At 38.7% G+C, this 21,436-nt stretch overlaps 1 pseudogene; it reads left to right on the plus strand.

Moving 5' to 3' along the window:
• Positions 1 to 21,436, plus strand: part of LOC148840770 (uncharacterized) — a 103,141-nt pseudogene that overhangs the window by 74,653 nt on the left and 7,052 nt on the right.

Genomic DNA, 21,436 nt, shown 5'->3' on the forward strand with positions numbered 1-21,436 from the left:
GTAATGGCTACTGGACACACAGTTTTCACTGTATTCAGCATAACCGCACTACTTGTATATATTGCATACACCATGGACACATAGCAGCTCTACTCATATTGAGTTTTATTCAATTTCTATTACATCTATTATTATGTAACCTTGTTTTCATAACCTCAATTTTGTGATTTTTGTGTTTTTGTGATTTTTGTGATTTCTGTGATTCTTGTGATTTTTGTGAGCTCGTGGAAAAGACATTTCATTGCCGGCAACTACTGCTGCACGCTGTATTGTTGTGCATTTGATAAATAAACTTTGATTTGATTTTGATTTGATTTAAAAGTCCTTGTCTCTCTTGTATGACTGATTGGGAAGTCTCTGCTCTCTGTTAGGATCGTCTGAGATGATGGAGTGAACGTGAGTTTCTGGTTTCCTCCTGGCCCGGGGCAGACACCAGTATATGTAATGGGTGATTGGTTGTAAGCCCAGAATATAGTCTGGCAGGCAATGAACCCCGGTATTGCGCGCAGCGTTCGGAACTGGATTATGCCTTAATTGCGTGTCGAGTTCTGAACTGGGTTGTGCCTTAATTGCGCATGGAGTTCTGAACTGGATTGTGCTTAATTGTGCACGGAATAGTTTTGTTTTAATGGGAAAAGGTAGGAAGTAGATAATATATATACGCTTTTTGATGTTTTTTCCTTGTTCGTGAACATACACATACTCACAACACTTAAACATAAACACACCTCATAATAAAAGAGAAAATCACTCAGTAGCAGGATTTAAAGGATGTTGAGAGCCAAGAATAGCTCTGACTGGAGCCCAGTGCGTAAGTCCACCCCGGGGCAAAAGCAGTAAAGCTGGCTGTTACGAACCCAAATGTCTAGGGGTAAAGGGGTGTAAAATTTAGGATAATTCTTTTGGAAGCAGGTGGGTTTTGGTGAGGGACTAGGAAGTGTGATAACAAGGGTAAGGAACTAGAGTGGTGCCAAAGAAAAGAAAATAACAAACAAAATGGAGCTGGCTAGGACGGTGAGGGAAAGCTAATCTGACTACAAAAGAAAACCCGAAACACACGGTCTTCGGCGTCTTCAACACCCTAGCTAACCTGCACTGACTACCCAAAACCATACAAGACAAATGGCACTCACCCGTACTAAACTAGTGTACTAATACAAAATCAACTAAGTTTGTAAAGTGTACCCAACAACCTAAACTAACCTTATATACAAAAGTTCACACAAAAACACAAGTGAACCAGGAATACAAATAAGGCAAAACAAGAGTAATCAACAGGAGCAGGGTACAAAAGAACACAAAAGTTGAACATGTAACACTTTAGGGCAAGGTAATGGCAAAACAAGGATGAACACACAAACAAACGAAAGTACAAAGAAACCAACAGAAAACCAACAAAACAACAAAGCCGAAGCTATACGAAAATACACACACACAAAGCAAAACAAAACAACAAACGAAGCCGAAGCAATAACCAGAAGCGAAGCGATAACCAAAACCAAATGGGACCGAAGTCAAACGAAAGGCCTTTTCTTGTTGAAAACCTCCATGTTATATGCTGAATAAGATGTGTTCTGATTGGCTGAGAGCTAATTGATGATGACATCAACTGAAAGCGTGGTGTAATGGTGGGCCAATGGGGAAGGGAGAACAATCAAGGGTCAGCAGTGTGGACATAACAGAAAAAACACACACAGAACACACACTGGGACGTAACACTGGCTTTCTGGAGATGGTTAATTACTCATCCGGGAGGAGGGTTGCTCGTGTTCTTATTCCTTACCTGTGAACAGTGCTGTGTAAGTCCTTTCTAAAGACTCTGAGAGGCATTTAAATCTGGAGACGCCCTTAGTTGCATGAGTGCAGCAATGCACAGGTTTTCCAAGTTAAAGCACCTGCTTATGAGCTGTTACTTTGCACGACACAGTACGCCTTCAAAAAATTGAACATGTGTATTACAGATGCAGCCATTCAAAGTGCGCGATACAGACACGTACCGGAGGTAATTGGCTACGGCGTCGCGCATTGTGACGCACGATGACGTGCGGTACCACGGTACGTGATTGGTTGACCGACAGGGGCACTCGTGGTCCGTTGGTCTGTCGTAGAAAGATTTACAGTAAACGTCTTTACTGTGCCCGTTTTAGTATTGAATATTTATATGGAATTTTACCACTGAAGGGAAATCTTAGTAGCTGAGCATAAAAAGAATAGGAGCATACTGTAACGCGTGTGAAGGCCATAAACGATATTAATTTTGGAACTTAAACATACAGTATATGGCTGGTCTCGGTACTTTAAAGAAAACATACACACCAGTATTCCATTTCTCCCTAAACATTTTAAGCATCGAAGTCTTTAACTAACGTGATACCGGAGTCAACAAGCATACTTTTAGAATTTGATTAAAAGGGAATATAATATGGAATCGCGTATCTAAAGAAATTAATAACGATATAATTATATTAATGTACCGCAACACAAGAATAGTACACGCTGTACATTGTCTGTTGATAATGTTTCTGTAGTGCTTTTTCAGCACTCTGCATGTGACCTTGCTGGTGGCGCTGTGGGTTAGGTTCCTGACTCCCACGTCACATGGTCTGTGATCAAATCCTGCTGGAGCCATTACTTTTTTTTTTAACAAACATTTCTTTGAAAAAATGAAACGTTTCCCTTGGTCAGACATTAAATAAAACCTCACTCGCACCAAACAAATTTATATTTCTAAATATCACAACATGATCGAATTTAAGTCATTTTAATAACAATGAATAGTTACCTATGCGTTACAATATAAACATTTATATTGATTTAAATCGCGTTTTGATTTAAATCGTAAACGCGTGTTTAAATACAGTGGTGTGAAAAAGTGTTTGCCCCCTTCCTGATTTCTTATTTTTTTGCATGTTTGTCACACTGAAATGTTTCAGATCATCAAACAAATTGAAATATTAGACAAAGATAACACAAGTAAACACAAAATGCAGTTTTTAAATGAAGGTTTTTATTATTAAGGGAAAAAAAATCCAAACCTACATGGCCCTGTGTGAAAAAGTGATTGCCCCCTAAACCTAATAACTAGTTGGGCCACCCTTAGCAGCAACAACTGCAATCAAGCGTTTGCGATAACTGGCAATGAGTCTTTTACAGCGCTGTGGAGGAATTCTGGCCCACTCATCTTTGCAGAAGTGTTGTAATTCAGCCACATTGGAGGGTTTTCGAGCCTTAACCGCTTTTTTAAGGTCATGCCACAACATCTCAATCGGATTCAGGTCAGGACTTTGACGAGGCCACTCCAAAGTCTTCATTTTGTTTTTCTTAAGCCATTCAGAGGTGGACTTGCTGGTGTGTTTTGGATCATTGTCCTGCTGCAGAACCCAAGTGCGCTTCAGCTTGAGGTCACGAACAGATGGCCGGACATTCTCCTTCAGGATTTTTTGGTAGACAGCAGAATTCATGGTTCCATTTACCACAGCAAGTCTTCCAGGTCCTGAAGCAGCAAAACAGCCCCAAACCAACACACTACCACCACATTTTACTATTGGTATGATGTTCCTTTTCTCAAATGCTGCGTTACTTTTACGCCAGATGTAATGGGACACACACCTTCCAAAAAGTTCAACTTTTGTCTCGTCAGTCCACAGAGTATTTTCCCAAAAGTCTTGGGGATCATCATGATGCTTTCTGGCAAAACTGAGACGAGCCTTTATGTTCTTTTTGCTCAGCAGTGGTTTTCGTCTTGGAACTCCATTTCATGGCCATTTTTGCCCAGTCTCTTTCTTATGGTGGAGTCATGAACACTGACCTTAACTGAGGCAAGTGAAGCCTGCAGTTCTTTGGATGTTGTTGTGGGGTTTTTTGTGACCTCTTGGATGAGTCGTCGCTGCGCTCTTGGGGTAATTTTGGTCGGCCGGCCACTCCTGGGAAGGTTCGCCACTGTTCCATGTTTTCACCATTTGTGGATAATGGCTCTCACTGTGGTTCCCTTGAGTCCCAAAGCTTTAGAAATGGCTTTACAACTTTTTCCAGACTGATAAATCTCAATTACTCTGTTTCTCATTTGTTCCTGAATTTGTTTGGATCGCAGCATGATGTCTAGCTTTTGAGGATCTTTTGGTCTACTTCACTTTGTCAGGCAGGTCCTATTTAAGTGATTTCTTGATTGAGAACAGGTGTGGCAGTAATCAGGCCTGGGTGTGGCTAGAGAAATTGAACTCAGCTTTCCAAAGATGTGATAAACCACAGTTGATTTATGTTTTAACAGGGGGGGCAATCACTTTTTCACACAGGGCCATGTAGGTTTGGATTTTTTTTTTCCCTTAATAATAAAAACCTTCATTTAAAAACTGCATTTTGTGTTTACTTGTGTTATCTTTGTCTAATATTTCAATTTGTTTGAAGATCTGAAACATTTCAGTGTGACAAACATGCAAAAAAATAAGAAATCAGGAAGGAGGCAAACACTTTTTCACACCACTGTATATGTGTTTTTTGATTCACAATCAGACAAATGCAACATAAATTGATATCTTTGTCTTCTAAGTATCTTAATAAACTTTCAGCATAACTTTCTCCCCGTTTAGATTTATTTTTCTTGGGATCTTGGGATCAAACGTGGAAAGATTAGATTGTAATCATTTTTATTTTTTAAATACATTTTATAAAAGTGTAATCTATGCTAAAAAGTTGTACACCACCTGCTATAAAGATACATATTGCAATACTTTCAGGTTCGGAAAGGACAGACACGAGAACTCAGACTTGCGGAGTTAAAGCAAGTTAAAGCCTTGATTTTATATATCACCTTTAAAAGTGGAATCTCAAAGCAAAGTAAATACCCAACACTGATTGTACCCATCTGTCATGCTAATAAAGCATCTTGAATTGAATTGAATTGAGGGAGAGAGGGGGAAAGGGCAAGCGAGAGAGCCAGGACAGACAGGCAAATAAGATACACTCCACAGACATTAACAACAGCGACATATCATAAAACGTTTGCACATATAGTTAAGTTATTACCTGGTTTTCAAAGTGCAATGAAATACAATATTGTTGTTGTTGCTGTTATTGTTGTTTTTATCCTGTAAAGCGTTTTGAGAAGCCACCTTTAAAGGCGATATATAAAAGCGCTGATTCTTATGGAATGTGTTCCGCCGGGGATTCAAAAAAAATTTTTTTTTTTAATCGCGTATCCAATTAAATAGCAGTATAACCTTTATGTGATATCACCTTAAGGACAGCACATACAAGGGTTAATTGCACAATGAACCGCGCCAAGAAATTTAAAATAGTCTTCTTTAGGTGTGAAGGTAGGAGTGGATCGCAGCAGGCATAATCAGCAAATTAGGAAAACAAAGAACAGGACAGGTGAGACGTGTATCCAGAGAGCGAGTGATCAGAAAAAGGGACAGCTGTTATGCCCAGGTTTTCAACGCAATTGTTTTAACTTGCTAATGCATCAGACACATTTCCTGGTGTCCTGGTATTAGCTCATCGGTATGGTGTAAGTTTTATCTGTACCATACCATACAGTATATAGGTACAGAATTCAAGCTGCACCACTGTATCGCTTTGGTAAGGAGACGGACAATGGCCAAAATCACAAAGACTGTCTCACACCAAATAATGAAGATGAAAAGAAACGGGAAGTCAACACGGGACATTGTACAGCATTTGGCTTTGATGGACATCTTCGTAGTTAGAAATTATGGAACGCTCTGTTAAAAGCAAGGGAGTTTTTATGTCCGTTGCAGTTTTTTTGCAACATGAATATAATTATATCGTTATTAATTTCTTTAGATACGCGATTCCATATTATATTCCCTTTTAATCAAATTCTAAAAGTATGCTTGTTGACTCCGGTATCACGTTAGTTAAAGACTTCGATGCTTAAAATGTTTAGGGAGAAATGGAATACTGGTGTGTATGTTTTCTTTAAAGTACCGAGACCAGCCATATACTGTATGTTTAAGTTCCAAAATTAATATCGTTTATGGCCTTCACACGCTTTACAGTATGCTCCTATTCTTTTAATGCTCAGGTACTAAGATTTCCCTTCAGTGGTAAAATTCCATATAAATATTCAATACTTAAACGGGCACAGTTAAGACATTAAATATACATACTCTATACAGTACAGTTTGCATACGGTAATATGTTTATGTTCCTAAATCAATCTCTTTTAGGAGCATGTGAAAGGCATGGTGAATCGATTCTCAAAAATTACTGTACTTTGCATGGTTGGAAACAAATGCGTGATTGCAAAATGCTGTGGTGTTACTTTTACAAAGATGGTCAATGAAAAAAAGAATGTGGACCAGGGCAATACTTTGAGTTTACAGCTTGTCCAAGGTCATTCATTATTAATACTATTAGTAATATCTTTGTTAAAGACTTTGATGGCAACAGCTCAAACATGAGAGGTTGAGCTTTATTAGCTCCACCTTGCGGAAATTCCGGATACTATTATTTTGCTTGCGATATTATAGGAGAATTTACGGTAACTAGCGGTATTTACCGGTAACTCGCGGTAGACTGCGTAAAGCGCACCGCAAATTAATGCGGTATCGCCCGCGCATTTTGAATGGCTGCATCTGTATGTATCAGACAAATGCAAGTTGAAGAAAAAGGAGGAAAAATACAGGAAGAAGCCAAGTTTATCAGAGGGAGTTTGGGGCGAAAATGCCTATAAGAAAGCGTACGAGTTTTGGCAAAAGCAAAAAGGATGTAGCTGCAGCCCTGATACTCTGCCAGCAACTGCAGTGGCAGATAAACTCGAAAGAGAGATCAGAGTGGAATAAAAAGGAAAGGGAGTATACAGAAAACTGAAAGCATTAAATGAAAGAAAAGTTAATTTACTCACTACAGAAGAAGAGTTTGAACAAAAGCTAAAAGAAGCTGTGCAGGAGAATCAAAAGCTGAAAAAAAGGTACAGACTGTCAAATGGTGTTTGGTCTGAGAAGGACTGTAGGAAAGTGTCTGAGCAATGGTGTAAGGATAAACAGACAGATAGTGGAAGAAGTGATGTTGAGCTTATGAGAAGTTACGCTGTTAAAAGAGATACATGCAGAGGTAAAACAAAACACAGCGCATTATAGTACAGAAAAAATATATTCTAGAGGTGTATGTATGTTTAATGAATTTGTGTGCCAGCACATGTGTGTGTAAAAGACTGCAGTGCATAACTATGAGTTTTGGTACAGTAAATGATGGTTTAGGCAAGTGTGTTTAGCCAGCCGGAATGGCTACTTAACTAAAGAGACTTGACTAAAGCGAATGAAAAAGCAACTTAAGTGACTAGAAAATATAACAGCTTCTGAAACATATAAGTACAAATACCAGTACAGTACAGGTGGACCTAAATGAGTTAGATAAGCATAGTTTTTGTATTTGTATACAATTAGTTGAAACAAAAGTTGAAATATATGGAGACAGTAAAGTCCTGCAGTGGTTAGCATTTATGCTTGTATTGCTTAGCTTTAGGTTCAAGTACAGGGGTGATTCCTCATCGGTAATTAAGCAGATTTATTTGAGTGGCTTGAAACCAGATATCGCTAAAATGCTGTACATTCAGAGTCATGACTTGTGGATAACGCCACTCTAAAATTTGCAGAACTGGCTAATCTCTGCCAACAGATTGAGAGAAATATGTACACTAAGGTACGAGCAGTTCACATGGGGTGTATTCCACAGAAATTGGATAAATCTCAGAAACTAAATAGAGAGGCTGACCGTAGGAAATCTCCAGTTTACAGTTCTTGTAAACAAAATATACAGGTCTTTTAAAAAGAAACTGCAGAAAGCACATACAGGATGAAGGAAGCAGGGGCCTGCCCTGTGGTTCAGCTGACAGGGAAGAATTAAAAAAATTAATCACCCAGCTAAGAGCTTTGTCTGAGGAGGATAAACTGTCTTTTGAGAGATCTGTGTACCTAGAGATCTCCTTTGTAGCCTCCCTAAGTCTGTCCCTGTCCAGTGCTCAAAATGAGTTAAACCTAAAATGTACTAATAATGGTGTGTCCGTTTCTCTGTTATAGGATACTGGAGCACAACTGACATGCTTGTCTCATTTCACTGTTCAACAGTGTGGTATAGAGTAAATGGGGAGATGGCAGGAGGCCACAGGAGTAGGGGGACAGCGAGTTGTACTTGATGAGTACAAGATTGTAACATTGATTTAGGAGGAGATGTGCACTTTATCACCCGAATGTGGGTGGGTTCCATCCCAGATCTTTTGGGCTGGGATGTCATGCAGCATTTACAAGGAATTACTTTATACAGAAAAGTGTTTCACGTGGCTCTGAGATAGCACTTATGTGAACTACCTCAACTGACCTCTATGATCATTCAGTATGTCGATGAAATTCTGATTGCTTCCCCTGACGAGAAAACCCACAAGTCTGAGCTGCTTCAGGTTTTAGAGTTTCTAGCTAAAAAGAGACATAAAGCTAGTTTTGATAAGGCCCAGGTGTATCTAAGATTGTGTAATTTTAACAGGGCCTGGGTGGAGTCTTTTTACAGAGTGAGCACAACCTCTAACAGATCTGCTTAAGGGGTGAGTGCAGTCCAAGGACAAGTTTGCCTTGGCTCCGGCAGCAGAAACCACCTGTAATGATTTGAAACAAGCTTTTTTACAGGTGCTGGGATTAGGGTTTCCTCGGATGGATCAACCATTCTTTTGTATGTAAGTGTGGAAAAGGTCTGGGCGGCTGTGCTGATACAGAGATCTTTAAACACTTTAAAAATAACAATCAAAATTAAAAAAATATTTAGATGACATTTAAGACTGGGAAAACATCTGGCTGATGATGTTTAATAGAGTCAAATCCAAAGTTTCTCATGCTGGTAGCAAAAACACGCTTCTAATACAAAATGGGAAATGTTGAGTTTGAAGAAAGTGCTTGTGAAAGAAAAAAACCTGTTTATACTAATACATTATTTACAAATTCTAGATGTGGGGAAACATTTTCTCCCCAGCAACCTGCTGGAAGACTCCCTTTTCTGCCACAGTGCCAGGATGCCTATTTTTCTCTTAATGTCCCACTGGAGAGTCACCCTTAGTGCAAGGCTGACGTAATTATCATGTAAATAAACATATATTGCAGTTTAAATTGTGTCGGTGGGGGACTGTTTGTGCTTCTAGAACAAATGAGAATTTTCTAATTTTCTATGTTAATCTAGTTACTTACATACATTAAGTATATTTTAGCTTTGTAAGTTTGTAGTAGATTAATAGACAATCCTTTTTAAAACTTCCATAATTTCAACACAGAATGGAAATACAAAAACAAATAGTATATAAAACAAATGAAAAGATTACAGAAGTATTCTGTAACTAATTTTAATACGTATTTGTCCCTAAATCTATTGTTAGCTTTGACCAAATGGCTGGTTAGCTTGCTCCAGACTCCATCCACATTTATGTTTTCACTTTATATTAAATATAAATTAAGATCAATATGTAAATATAAACTATTAATATATATTTTATCTTTTTTATCTTGATAAAATATTTTATATTTTATCAGTTTCATATTTTTTTTAATTATTTGCTGTATTATAGCAGAAGATACCACTATTATAGCTGTAAAAACTACTAAATACAGTAGTGAGCAAAGTGAGCAAACATGTATTCTTGTGTCATTTAATATGTACAGATAAGAATGTGATCCAACAATTTTGGTCTATGAAGTGACTAGTGAAGGAAGAAAATGTTGCAGAACACCCTAAACCGAGAACACAAGAAAAGAAACGCAAAATTGTTTGCAATATGCAAATTCAAACTAGTTTTTATTAACCTTTACAGAATATGAAGCTTTATTTTAAATCTGTGATGATAGTGACGATGAACTGTTATAAAGGATGACTTATGGATGCAAAATGGATGCATGACCAGCTATTGCTATAAAAATCAAGATGATTTGTTAAAAAGGCCTGTATAATTTGTTATACAAGAGTGTGGGGCTTTGCATTGGGAGTTAATTAAAATGCATTTGTCTTTCAGTCATCTAACTCAGCTTATTAAAAAGATAAAGTATTCCATTTTTAATTTAATTTGCTTGTGAGAAAATGGATAACATATTCAAAAAGAGACATATAAACCTAAGGTTTTCCAGATGACAATAAAGATTTAGTTTTATAGTATGTCAGTTTTGACATCCGTTAATGCCAATTTACTCTGGCAACTATACAGCATTAATAAAGGTTTTATGGTTGTAACATTAATGTATAATATATATCATGGGAAAAATCCCATGGGAAAAGAGATTCTAATGTTTTTTTAACCATTATTGCAAAACATGTTGTATACCAGAAACAATTTGCTGTTTTACATGAAGAGTAAGAACTCTTAATTGAACCTACAGATCCAGCCATTTTAGAATGTGTGAAGTATAATGTGCCATGCTGCTGCATTACAATTCGTTGTAATGCCTAACACCCTTTTATTCTTATAAAATAATGATCCTGATGCTGGACTGCTCTACTTTGTAAAAGCACCAAGTGTAGAAGTGAATGCTTAATGTGGCATGTGGAAGAATTCTGTGTTGTCATGAAAAATGCCTGTGTTTGAATCTTGGCCAGTCCCCAGCCCTGCAGGGATTAATCTTTGTTCAATAATAAAATTAAAATAAAATAATAAAATGTCATTTGTATACTAATTTTGACATTTTTTATTCATATTTTCATAATTTCATATACTGTATCACCATATGTTAATTATTAACATAATTATTAACATTACCCCAGTGGCTTTAAAACCATACAGTTTCTGCTGCTTTCATCTATTATTATTATTATTGTTATGCAGTGCCAATGAATTACATGAAGTTACCATTTCCTGCCCCTCTACCTCAGTTTAATACTCTCAGTTTAAGCTCCGACAACACCGAAAAGTTGACCCTCCTACAAACATCACAAACAATGAAACTTTCCGCATTTGTTCCTTTGTTTTGTTCCTTTGAAAAAAAATGTCCCTTTATGCTCCTTTGGGGAAATGAACAATCACCGTTTCAGAGCCAGGACAGGGTTTTGGAGACATAGAATGGACTAAAGCGAGTGGTAACACCCTCTTGGAGTGATTCTTTTATTGTGCAAATCCTGCCCTCGCGACCACTTTACCAAACTGGTCTCATTTGTTAGTGCTGTGTTTGTGCCATTTAAAGTAACTTAGTTTTTGGAATTTTATGGTTGTACTGTCCAACCGTGCAGAAATGTGGATGTGGTGGTGTACAGTTAAGATGAGGGGTTTCTTCACAGTTATGTCTAACTATGCATGCTGAAATCATCCTGCAATTTGAAGAAGACCTTCATCCACAATGTAAATCAACTTATAAATAAACCTGCTCTTTTGAATGACTCTCTTTTCATTAAGCGCTTTGAACTCTGCACAGACTTCAAGATGGCATTCTTGGCCTGTAACAGTTCATCCACAGTATGGGGTCTGCAGCACTGAGATTTGCAACCACTGCATTCCTTTGAGGTAACAGTACTGTCTGATTTGTGAGAGCGAGTTATGTGTATTAAGAATGCTACAGCTCTCAAGAGTGAATTCCAATTAGAGAAACGTTCAAATTCAAAGCTCTTGGAGGTGAGATGTCCATCTTTAATGATGAACCTTGTTACCCGGAGTCGGACCTCAGTGTCAGAGTTTGGAATGACTAACCCAAATGTAGCAAAAATTTTCATTTTTGAAAATCTTCCCAATGATAGCCACAAATTGCTCTTTCATCTCTGGTTTCTTGTCTAAAGTGCATTGTAGAGAAGCAAGACACATGAGTGCTTGCTCATGGTTCTTTGGGAGGTGACATCTTGGCACTCTGAAAGGAAGAGGAGCCACCCAGCTGTTTCTGTCATTTATTTAAAGCTTATTCTTTTACTAAGTAGTAAAAACCATGAAAATAATGTTAATGCTTGTTCTCATGTGTTACTTCCTATATAGGAAATTGAGGGAAGAAATAAAAATGCCTGGTAAAGTATAAAAAATATATACTGAGAAAAATTCAGAATTTATGTCAAAGAACTGTTAAAGCCAAAGAGTGTTAGATTTACCTGTCTTTTACTAATACTATTTATTTCTATTATCCTCTGAAGTACAAAGATATTTGGGCCCCCTCCATGCCCCAAAGTCTCTCTGAAGGAGACATACATTCTCTTCTGCAGGAAGTCATTGCCCAATATGCTTAGATAGATACATTTTTGATCCCATAAGGGAAATTGCAGTGCGACAGCAGCTTAACACAGTCAACACAAAACAGTTTAACGAATGATACAATAATAATAATACAATACATACAATACAATACAGTCAGTACAGTGAGAAGTGCACTAATAAGAGTTACTCACGTTCCAGAACATACAAAGAACAAACCAGAACAGTACACAAAAAATTGTATTGCACAATATAAGTATAAATATAAATGTATTGCAAAAGTCCCAGGCATATATTGCACAAAAATGGTTGTAAACAGGAAAGCCAGATGCACAGATGCAGCCATTTAAAACGGGTGGGGTATTTCGCGGTATACCGCGGTGGGCGTGTGGCATGAAAAAGCGGTATCACGCGTCATTTGACGTCAAGCCGGAAAGTATCCGGAATCACCTTGTAAAACCGCCAGGAGGAGCCAATAAAGCTTAACCTCTCATGTACAGCATTTGAGCTTTTAAATTTAAACTGTCTATTACAGCATGTTATTCATCAGTCGTTAAAAAGTTGGTATGTTTTATGAAAGCAAGATTGCTCAGTTGGACAAAAGTACACTACCTACCTTTATCAGAAATATTTTAATTATGCAGAAATATTTTATGCATCAAAGCCTTTACCGAAGATATTACTAATAGTATTAATAATGAATGACTTTGGACAAGCTGTAAACTCACAGTATTACGCTGGTCCACATTCTTTCTAACCGTCATTTTAAACTAAAATACTTTTATTTTTTTCTTTGACAAACACCACAGCATTTAATTGATCTAACTAACGAGGACAGGACATTAGCTAGTCAATACGATAAAGGAATGACTTTTTTTGCTAATTTCTTTAGCACATTTGTACAAATACTTGGAATCTGTCCAAGCCCTACTTTGTCAGGCATTTTCTTTTACTGTAACGGACATAAAAACTCCCTTGCTTTTAACAGAGCGTTTCATAATTTCTAACTACGAAAATTATTTAAACTGCGACACTTATCATTCAACCAGAGCTCAAAATATCACAAGGATCCTCAAGAGCACAACAAAGACTGTATTAAAAGATACTTGTATCAGATACATGAGAATCCAATCTTTTTGATCTACGCTTTCTTTTCCATATACCAGATATTCAGAAGGGTGTCAGCCAGTCAGATTCCAGGAATCGGTACTTTAAAGAAAAAATACACACCAGTATTCCATTTCTCCCTAAACATTTTAAGCATCAAAGTCTTTAACTAACATGTGAAATAGCGTGTAAAAAAGTGGTAGTTTTAAGCTTTTCTGCTAATATAATATGGAATCGCGTATCTAAAGAAATTAATAATGATATAATTATAGTCGTGTACTGTGACAGGGCTGTGTAGGGCTGTTTCACCTCTCTTCATGTGACTTCCCCAGTAGCCTGCTGGTCTACAGGCCTGACTAGTAACCCACAGGTTGTGTGCTCAAATCCAGCAGGCGCTGTGACTTTTGTCCCTGCTTCTGCTTCCTGCTTCTATCGTGTGTGTGTGGGGGGGATCCCTTTAGATCTCCCTTCAGATTTAAAAGGTTATTAATCATATCTTCGGTGTCGCATCTTCCCAGTGTAGCTGATCTTTTGCTGCCTGGGTAAACTATCACAAAGCTTTAGAGAACTTAACATTTCCATTATCAACAAATTGTAAATATGACGTTTACATTGGCATTATTAATTTTTCACTTGGGTTAATGGAGGATTGTCAGCTGTCACTGAAAGTAGACCCCCCCGCTTAGGCTGCCCAAATGATCTTTTAATTTTTATAGAGAAATGGAGGCTGTGCAGTAAGCGTTACAATATAAACATTTATATTGATTTAAATGGCGTTTTGATTTAAATCGCAAACGCGTGTTTAATTATATGTGTTTTTTGATTCACAATAAGACAAATGCAACATAAATTTATATAGGAACAAGTAATAGGTTTATTCCATGCTGAAAAAAAGAAGAAAGAGAACACAACGTTTCGGCCGTGGAGCCTTCTTCAGGTGCCTGAAGACATGATGACACCTGAAGAAGGCTCCACGGCCGAAACGTTGTGTTCTCTTTCTTCTTTTTTTCAGCATGGAATAAACCTATTACTTGTTCCTTTGCAGCCTACGCATGCTGACGCAGCTACCCACATAAATTTATATATTTGTCTTCTAAGTATCTTAATAAACTTTCTGCATCGCTTTCTCCCCATTTAGATTTATTTTTCTTGAGATTTTGGAATCAAACGTGGAAAGATTAGATTGTAATCGTTTTTATTTTTTTAATACATTTTAGAAAAGTGTAATCAATACTAAAAAGCTGTACACCACCTGCTATATAGATACATATTGTAATACTTTCGGGTTCGGATAGAACGCACACAAGAACTCAGACTTGCGGAGTTAAAGCAAGTTAAAGCCTTCATTTTTCTTCTCTGTCACCACCTGCCAGCCCGGCTCTCCCGCGCCCCCGACCAGAGACAGACAGCTCCCGCCCGCCAACAGTGCGAGCCAACACACCGCCTGCGCGCCCGAGAGAGAGAGAAAAGAGAGAGAGAGTAACACCCTGGGGTGCAGAAGCAGGGAACTATTTACAAGGAAAACGGATACCTCCCCAGACTGTACGCCCGCTTCACTGTGGGACAGCCGCACTGGTCAGCGGCCTTCCTAAACCCCGCCCTGACCACTTTTACTCCTGTCCTGCTCTTCCCCGCGCACCCCAGCCGGGGGCTCTTCGGCCTCTGCCCGGGGCAAATGTATATTTTGATATTTAGACCTGGCGCAGCACCGAGAGAGCGTCTGAATTTATAACTTAGTTTTTAAAATTAGTCAAGCAATATGAAGCATCTCTTTTTACTTTTAAGTCCCTTAATTATCATTAAGCACAGCTTTCTCACCACTTATATTACTTTTTGATACCATCATTAGACAAAGCAGAAACGTCTTGTATTTTCCGTTGACATACAAGTGGAAAGATTACAGATTTTAATCGTCTTTAATTTTGTTACGTTATACATTTTAGGAACGTTTCATCTATACAAACACCACAAAACTATTCTCGATTGTATTTCTGAATGTTATGTTACACTTACAGTAGTTCACTGTTTTAAATACATCTAATTAAGAAAGTTAGGTGTAAGCATAAACTATTAGTAATCAATAATATTGAATTTAGCACTGTAATAAGTTGTTGTATTTTCCCCCGCATCTTGTAAAAATATATTTTCATTGTTCAAATATACATTAAATCTGACTATCATATAATAAGTTAAATACAAAACCAAAGAAAAAACAGGATAAAATATAATTCAAAATATTTTGCTAACAATGTTAACTGTTTATAAATAATAAAATATATTAACTAAGGAGTAGGATGGCACAGTTGTTAGTATGCTTTTTGTTTTGTTTCTTTTTCATAAATACAACAGTAGTACCTGATGTCTCAGTGGCTTTCAAAATTAAATTATACATGCAAATCCAGCAGAGAGAGACACATACACCGGTTTTCATTGACAAAAAGTAATTGTTTTTTTTACATTCCTCTTGTCTAACAGGAATGTTTTGTTTGTGGACAGACTGTCCACAAACGTGAGACTGTCTTTATCAGACTCACATTCCCGAATGTCCCCCGCCCCGGTCAACAATCCTAGGAAGAACACGAAACAGCCTATTAATAAAATTGTTGCAATTTTGTTCGGTCAGTTCTTCCTCCCAGAATTTATAGATCACATCGATCAGTTCCTGCTTTGTGACGGGTTTAGCAGTTTTCCGAACATAGTCTTTCAGCGAATGCCAAACCATCTCTATCGGATTTAGATCTGCGACATTCAGATTCGGCTGGAGTTTTCACCCAGTTCACTCCTTTTGCTACAAGCCTCGCCCTTGCTGCTGTGTGTTTCGGATCGTTGTCTTGAAAGAGACGGTGCCTTGATCCAAAGTGCTCCCTGATATATGGGGCGGCATGCTGTTTCACCACGACTTCCTCGGAGAATTCACGATCCATAATTCCTTTCGAAAATAAGAAGTGGTCCAGGGCCTCTTCTAGAAATACCCCCCCCCCCCCGAACGTGATCCTTCAGTGGTTGTTTGGGCTTTGGCTTGTCCACATATCTCCCCTTTTTACAAAATGACGTTATTGAAAACTGTTCCAGAGCCACTGTTGTTTCGTCGGTGAAAAGTACATCATGAAATGCCTCCCCCTGTTCAATCCATTGGAGCACTTGTTTGAGTCTTTCCTCTTTGTTTTTTACCCTTATCATGGGGCGTGTGTTGGTTTTTCTGTATCTCCATCCAAGCCTTCTGCGCACTCTTCTTATCGATGTCGGACTAACGCTCGCACCGAGGTCAGCCCATAGCTGTTTTTGAACTTGCATCGCCGGTAGTTCATCATTTTCATCCATCAGTCTGTCGATGGCTCGCACAATAGGACTTGAAAAAAAAGAGATCAGCAGTTAGTTTTAAAAATAATGTGCGTAGTTGTATTTACATGCAAGAAAAGTATTTTTAGAAAGTTATTTACCTTTGAATTGTCCTCTTTTTAGATTCTCTTTGCCTCCTCTCCCCTTTATAATGTCGTCTCACTGTGCTTTCACAAACGAAGATGTCCATCAAAGCCAAATGCTGTACAATATCTCATGTTGACTTCCCGTTTCTTTTCATCTTCATTATTTGGTGTGAGAGAGTCTTCGTGATTTTGGCCATAGTCCATCTCCTTACCAAAGCGATACAGTGGTGCAGCTTGAAGTCTGTACCTGTATACAGTATGGTACAGATAAAACACCATACCGATGAGCTAATACCTGGGAAAGACACTCCTGTTTTATTTAAAACACAATAAGCCAGGAAATGTGTCTGATGCATTAGCAAGTTAAAAAAAATTGCGTTGAAAACCCGGGCATAACAATTGTTTCCTTTTTCTGATCACTCACTGTCTGGATACTCATCTCACCTGCCCTGTTCTTTGTTTTCTTGTTATTTGCTGATTATGCCTGCTGCGATCCACTCCTGCCCTCACACCTAAAGAAGACTATTTTAAATTTCTTTGTGCGGTCCATAGTGCAATTAATCCTTGCTAATACATTTGCGGTCTTTTCAAAGTATGTGCTGTCCTTTGACAAAACAAGGCTCGCCAGATAATGTGAAAAAGACACGAATCGAAACCTGTTTTTCTAGCTTTTAAAGTCGTGCGATGTGTAAGCAGGAACACATCATTATATCTCACAAATGAAAAATACAAAATGTAGCTCCCAAACAAACGCAAACGTGTTTTTAATAAAATGCTTTTATTCACTCATAATCTGACAATTTCAGGAAGACTAAGGAAGGACTAAGGAAGTTGTCATCTGTTATTGAAGCTCTGTGAGCTTGGTGACTTTGAGACCACTTGTTATCCCAAGTTGTTTGAATCGCCACAATTCAAATAGAGAAAAAAGAGCTGACTGACAAGATTTAAGATGTGGCTGTCAATGTTGGATTAAAAAAAAACACATTGCCCGACGTTAGTTACATTGCTTGAAAAATAATTTTATTTCGAGAGACTGGATAAGTAATTCAAGTGTTTTTTTAACTTCCTGAAAAACAAGTATTAATTTAACAATATGTGCAAAAGTTTTATGATATGTCGCTGTTGTGAATGTCTGTGGAGTGTATCTTATTTGCCTGTCCTGGCTGGTGGAGCTCATCCAGCTGTGTCTGGATATCTCGGTCAAATATTCGGCTAGTGTGTATTGTCTGTTTAGGGTTCTGTAGCATTCCACACAGCTGGGCAGCTTGTTCCCCCCTCCCATCCCTCTCTGTGTACAGTAGAGCCTCCTGTACTGGCTGGACACATACATAGCCGATACATACTCTTAGAGTTTGATTAATAGGGAATATAATATACAAATATAGTACTAAAAATAAGATACACTCTACAGACTCACAACAGCGACTGTCAGAAGATAGGATGCAGCGCCTCAGACACCCGCTGAATGGAAAGGGGCACTTTAATGTTCTGTACGGCTAATATTAAAGCCAATACTTTAATATTATTTTCTGTATGTTTAACAATAGTGGGTACTGGCCTAATTCGGCCCTGCTCCCGTTGTTAGGTGTTAATGTGTTGTTGTTAAGTGTGAATTTGTACCTGTTTCCCTGAGGTCTGGCTTTTTTTCTGGAAAACCATAACTCTGGTCTTGTCCAGATTGACTGTCAGAGCCCAGGTCTGACAGTGCTGCTCCAGCAGTGCCAGGTTCTGCCGCAGCCTCTGTTCTGTGGGCGACAGCAGGACCAGGTCGTCTGCATAGAGCAGGAACTTGATTTCTGTAATTAATGCAGATCAGAAAATCAAGGAACAAAACAATTATTGCGCCCGGCTTCTCAACAGGCTAGCTTTGACGTGTTAATGCGTTGGTTTAACAGTCCGGGTGTGGCAAGCCTCTAATGTCTCCCGACTTCGGCAAAAGGAACCTGCCTTTCATTGGAAGACAATGAGCACATTCTAGCCTTACATGAGAATATAGCATAAATACACCAAGGGATTGGGTGAGTTCCCATCACAAAAAAAAAACTGCGAGCCTGCACTACAGTGAACATAGTACAGTATGGAGACCAAGACCTTTTATGGGAAGAGACGAGGTGCTTCTGCTGCCCCAGCTTCCAAAGAGCGAAGGGTAAGCAAATACAGCAGGCTTTATCTGAAATACGCGATTATAGCGCATATTACAAGGTATTATTGCCGTTTTGAATTTTACATTCAATTATAAATATTTCTTCGTAGCCTGTTCTTCAGGAAAACACCGCATGGGCGAAACGATCTTCGAAATCTACCACCAGGACAGTAAAAAAGAAAGCGGTAAGATGGATAAAAAGAAAAGTTTATTTTGATGTCTGTTCCGCAACTGATGAATACTACTGTGTGACTTTATTTCTTACATGAATTATGTTATTTTGCCACAGGCTGTGGGTCTCTGCTCTCAGCCACTGGCCAGGGTGCCAACCTGTAGAAGCAGCACCTGTACGGAGACTTTTCGGCAGCAGTGGGAGCAGTACGACGCATTACTGGGTAGACTGGGAGGTTAGAGATACTCCTGAAGATGCAGAAGAAGGAGACAGTATGTTCCGGCAGTCAAACAGTTGAGCAGCTGTCTCCCGATAAGTGCCTCCCCCCGCCGCGCAGGTTGCAATGCCTGGCGGAAGCTCTGTCCCCCGCAGAGGACACACCGCCTCAGAACACTCCATCCCAGCCTCTCCGCTCACCGCGCAGGAATTGGCTGATGCTGTCCCCGCCATCTATCTCCCCTCAGGAAGCACCGTTTACAGAGCGGAATTCACAGACGCCAGTGGGACAAATAATTCTCCCAGATATCCAACTGTTACCCATCACTCACGAAAAAGAGGGGGGGTTGTATTTGCAGTGCATCGGTATAGATGGGAAAGCGAGAGCCGACCGCTACGCCGCACTCGTGTTTCGAAATCTTGTGACTTTTGAAATTTACTGGGGGTGGACCACATCTGTAAATTTCAATGGGTCCAGAGGCAAAAGTGCCTTGCCTTTTAATCTCCGAGAAACCATTAGTAGCATGGTGAATCGGAGATTCTCAACACTTCGTGCGACTGGAAAAGAATTCATGATCGGATCAACGAAATGCTTCGAAGAAGGAGGCGCTCTTTTCCTCTAGTCTACATACTGTCCACAAACAAAACATTCCTGTTAGACAAGAGGAATGTAAAAAAAACAATTACTTTTTGTCAATGAAAACCGGTGTGCGTGTCTCTCTCTGCTGGATGTATCTCTCTCTCTCTGATGAATGAATAAAAGCATTTTATTAAAAACGCGTTTGCGTTTGTCTGGGTATTTACTTTGCAATCTGTGGTCCATTTAATTGTTTTTACATCTACTGTATTGCTTTGAGATGCCACTTTTAAAGGTGATATATAAAATAAAGTTTTTTATTATTGTTATAGAGAAACATGATCAGATTTTCCCTGGTTCATAAAAAAAGATCTAAAGTATACTAGTTTGTCACTCTTCTCATTCCCTCTTTGCTAAATGGCTTTTCATACTAATCTGATCAATCTAACTGCCTGTTTTCTGTGCTTTCTCTATCCTTTAAAATAAACTATTATTCCACAATGCAGAGTATTACATGGCCAGTATCACAGGCCAGTTCACAGGTTTGCATGCATAATTTAATTTTGAAAGCCACTGAGACATCAGGTACTACTGTTGTATTTATGAAAAAGAAACAAAACAAAAAGCATACTAACAACTGTTCCATCCTACTCCTTAGTTAATACATTTTATTATTTATAAACAGCTAACATTGTTAGCAAAATATTTTGAATTATATTTTACCCTGTTTTTTCTTTGGTTTTGTATTTAACTTATTATATGATAGTCAGATTTAATGTATATTTGAACAATGAAAATATATTTTTACAAGATGCGGGGGAAAGTGCAACAACTTATTACAGTGCTAAATTCAATATTATTGATTACTAATAGTTTATGCTAACACCTAACTTTCTTAATTAGATGTATTTAAAACACTGAACTACTGTAAGTGTAACATAACATTCAGAAATACAATCGAGAATAGTTTTGTGGTGTTTGTATAGATGAAACGTTTCTAAAATGTATAACGTAACAAAATTAAAGACGATAAAAATCTGTAATCTTTCAACTTGTATGTCATTAGAAAGTACAACAAGTTTCTGCTTTGTCTAAGGATGGTATCAAAAAGTAGTCTAAGTGGTGAGAAAGCTGTGCTTAATGATAATTAAGGGACTTAAAAGTAAGAAGAGATGCTTCATATGGTGCTTGACTAATTTTAAAAACTAAGTTATAAATGCAGACGCTCTCTCTGTGCCGCGCTGGGTCTAAATATCTAAACATATTGCAGCGCATTCACCCCCGGCAGAGGCCGAAGAGCACCTGGCTGGGGTGCGCGGTGAGGGGCAGGACAGGAGTGAAAGTGGTCAGGGCGGGGTTTAGGAAGGCCGCTGACAGGTGCAGCTGTCCCACAGTGAAGCAGGCGTACAGTCTGGGGAGATATCCGTTTTCCTTGTAAATAGTTTCCTGCTTCTGCACCCCAGGGTGTTACTCTCTCTCTCTTTTCTCTCTCTCTCTCTCGGGCACGCGGGCGGTGTGTTGGCTCGCGCTGTTGGCGGGCGGGGGCTGTCTGTCTCTGGTCGGGGGCGCGGGAGAGCCGGGCTGGCAGGTGGTGACGGAGAAGAAAAATAAACGCTTTAACTTGCTTTAACTCCGCAAGTCTGAG

This window comes from Atractosteus spatula, chromosome 1, assembly GCF_055471065.1.
Source record: "Atractosteus spatula isolate fAtrSpa1 chromosome 1, fAtrSpa1.hap1, whole genome shotgun sequence".
NCBI classification, from domain to species: Eukaryota; Metazoa; Chordata; class Actinopteri; order Semionotiformes; family Lepisosteidae; genus Atractosteus; species Atractosteus spatula.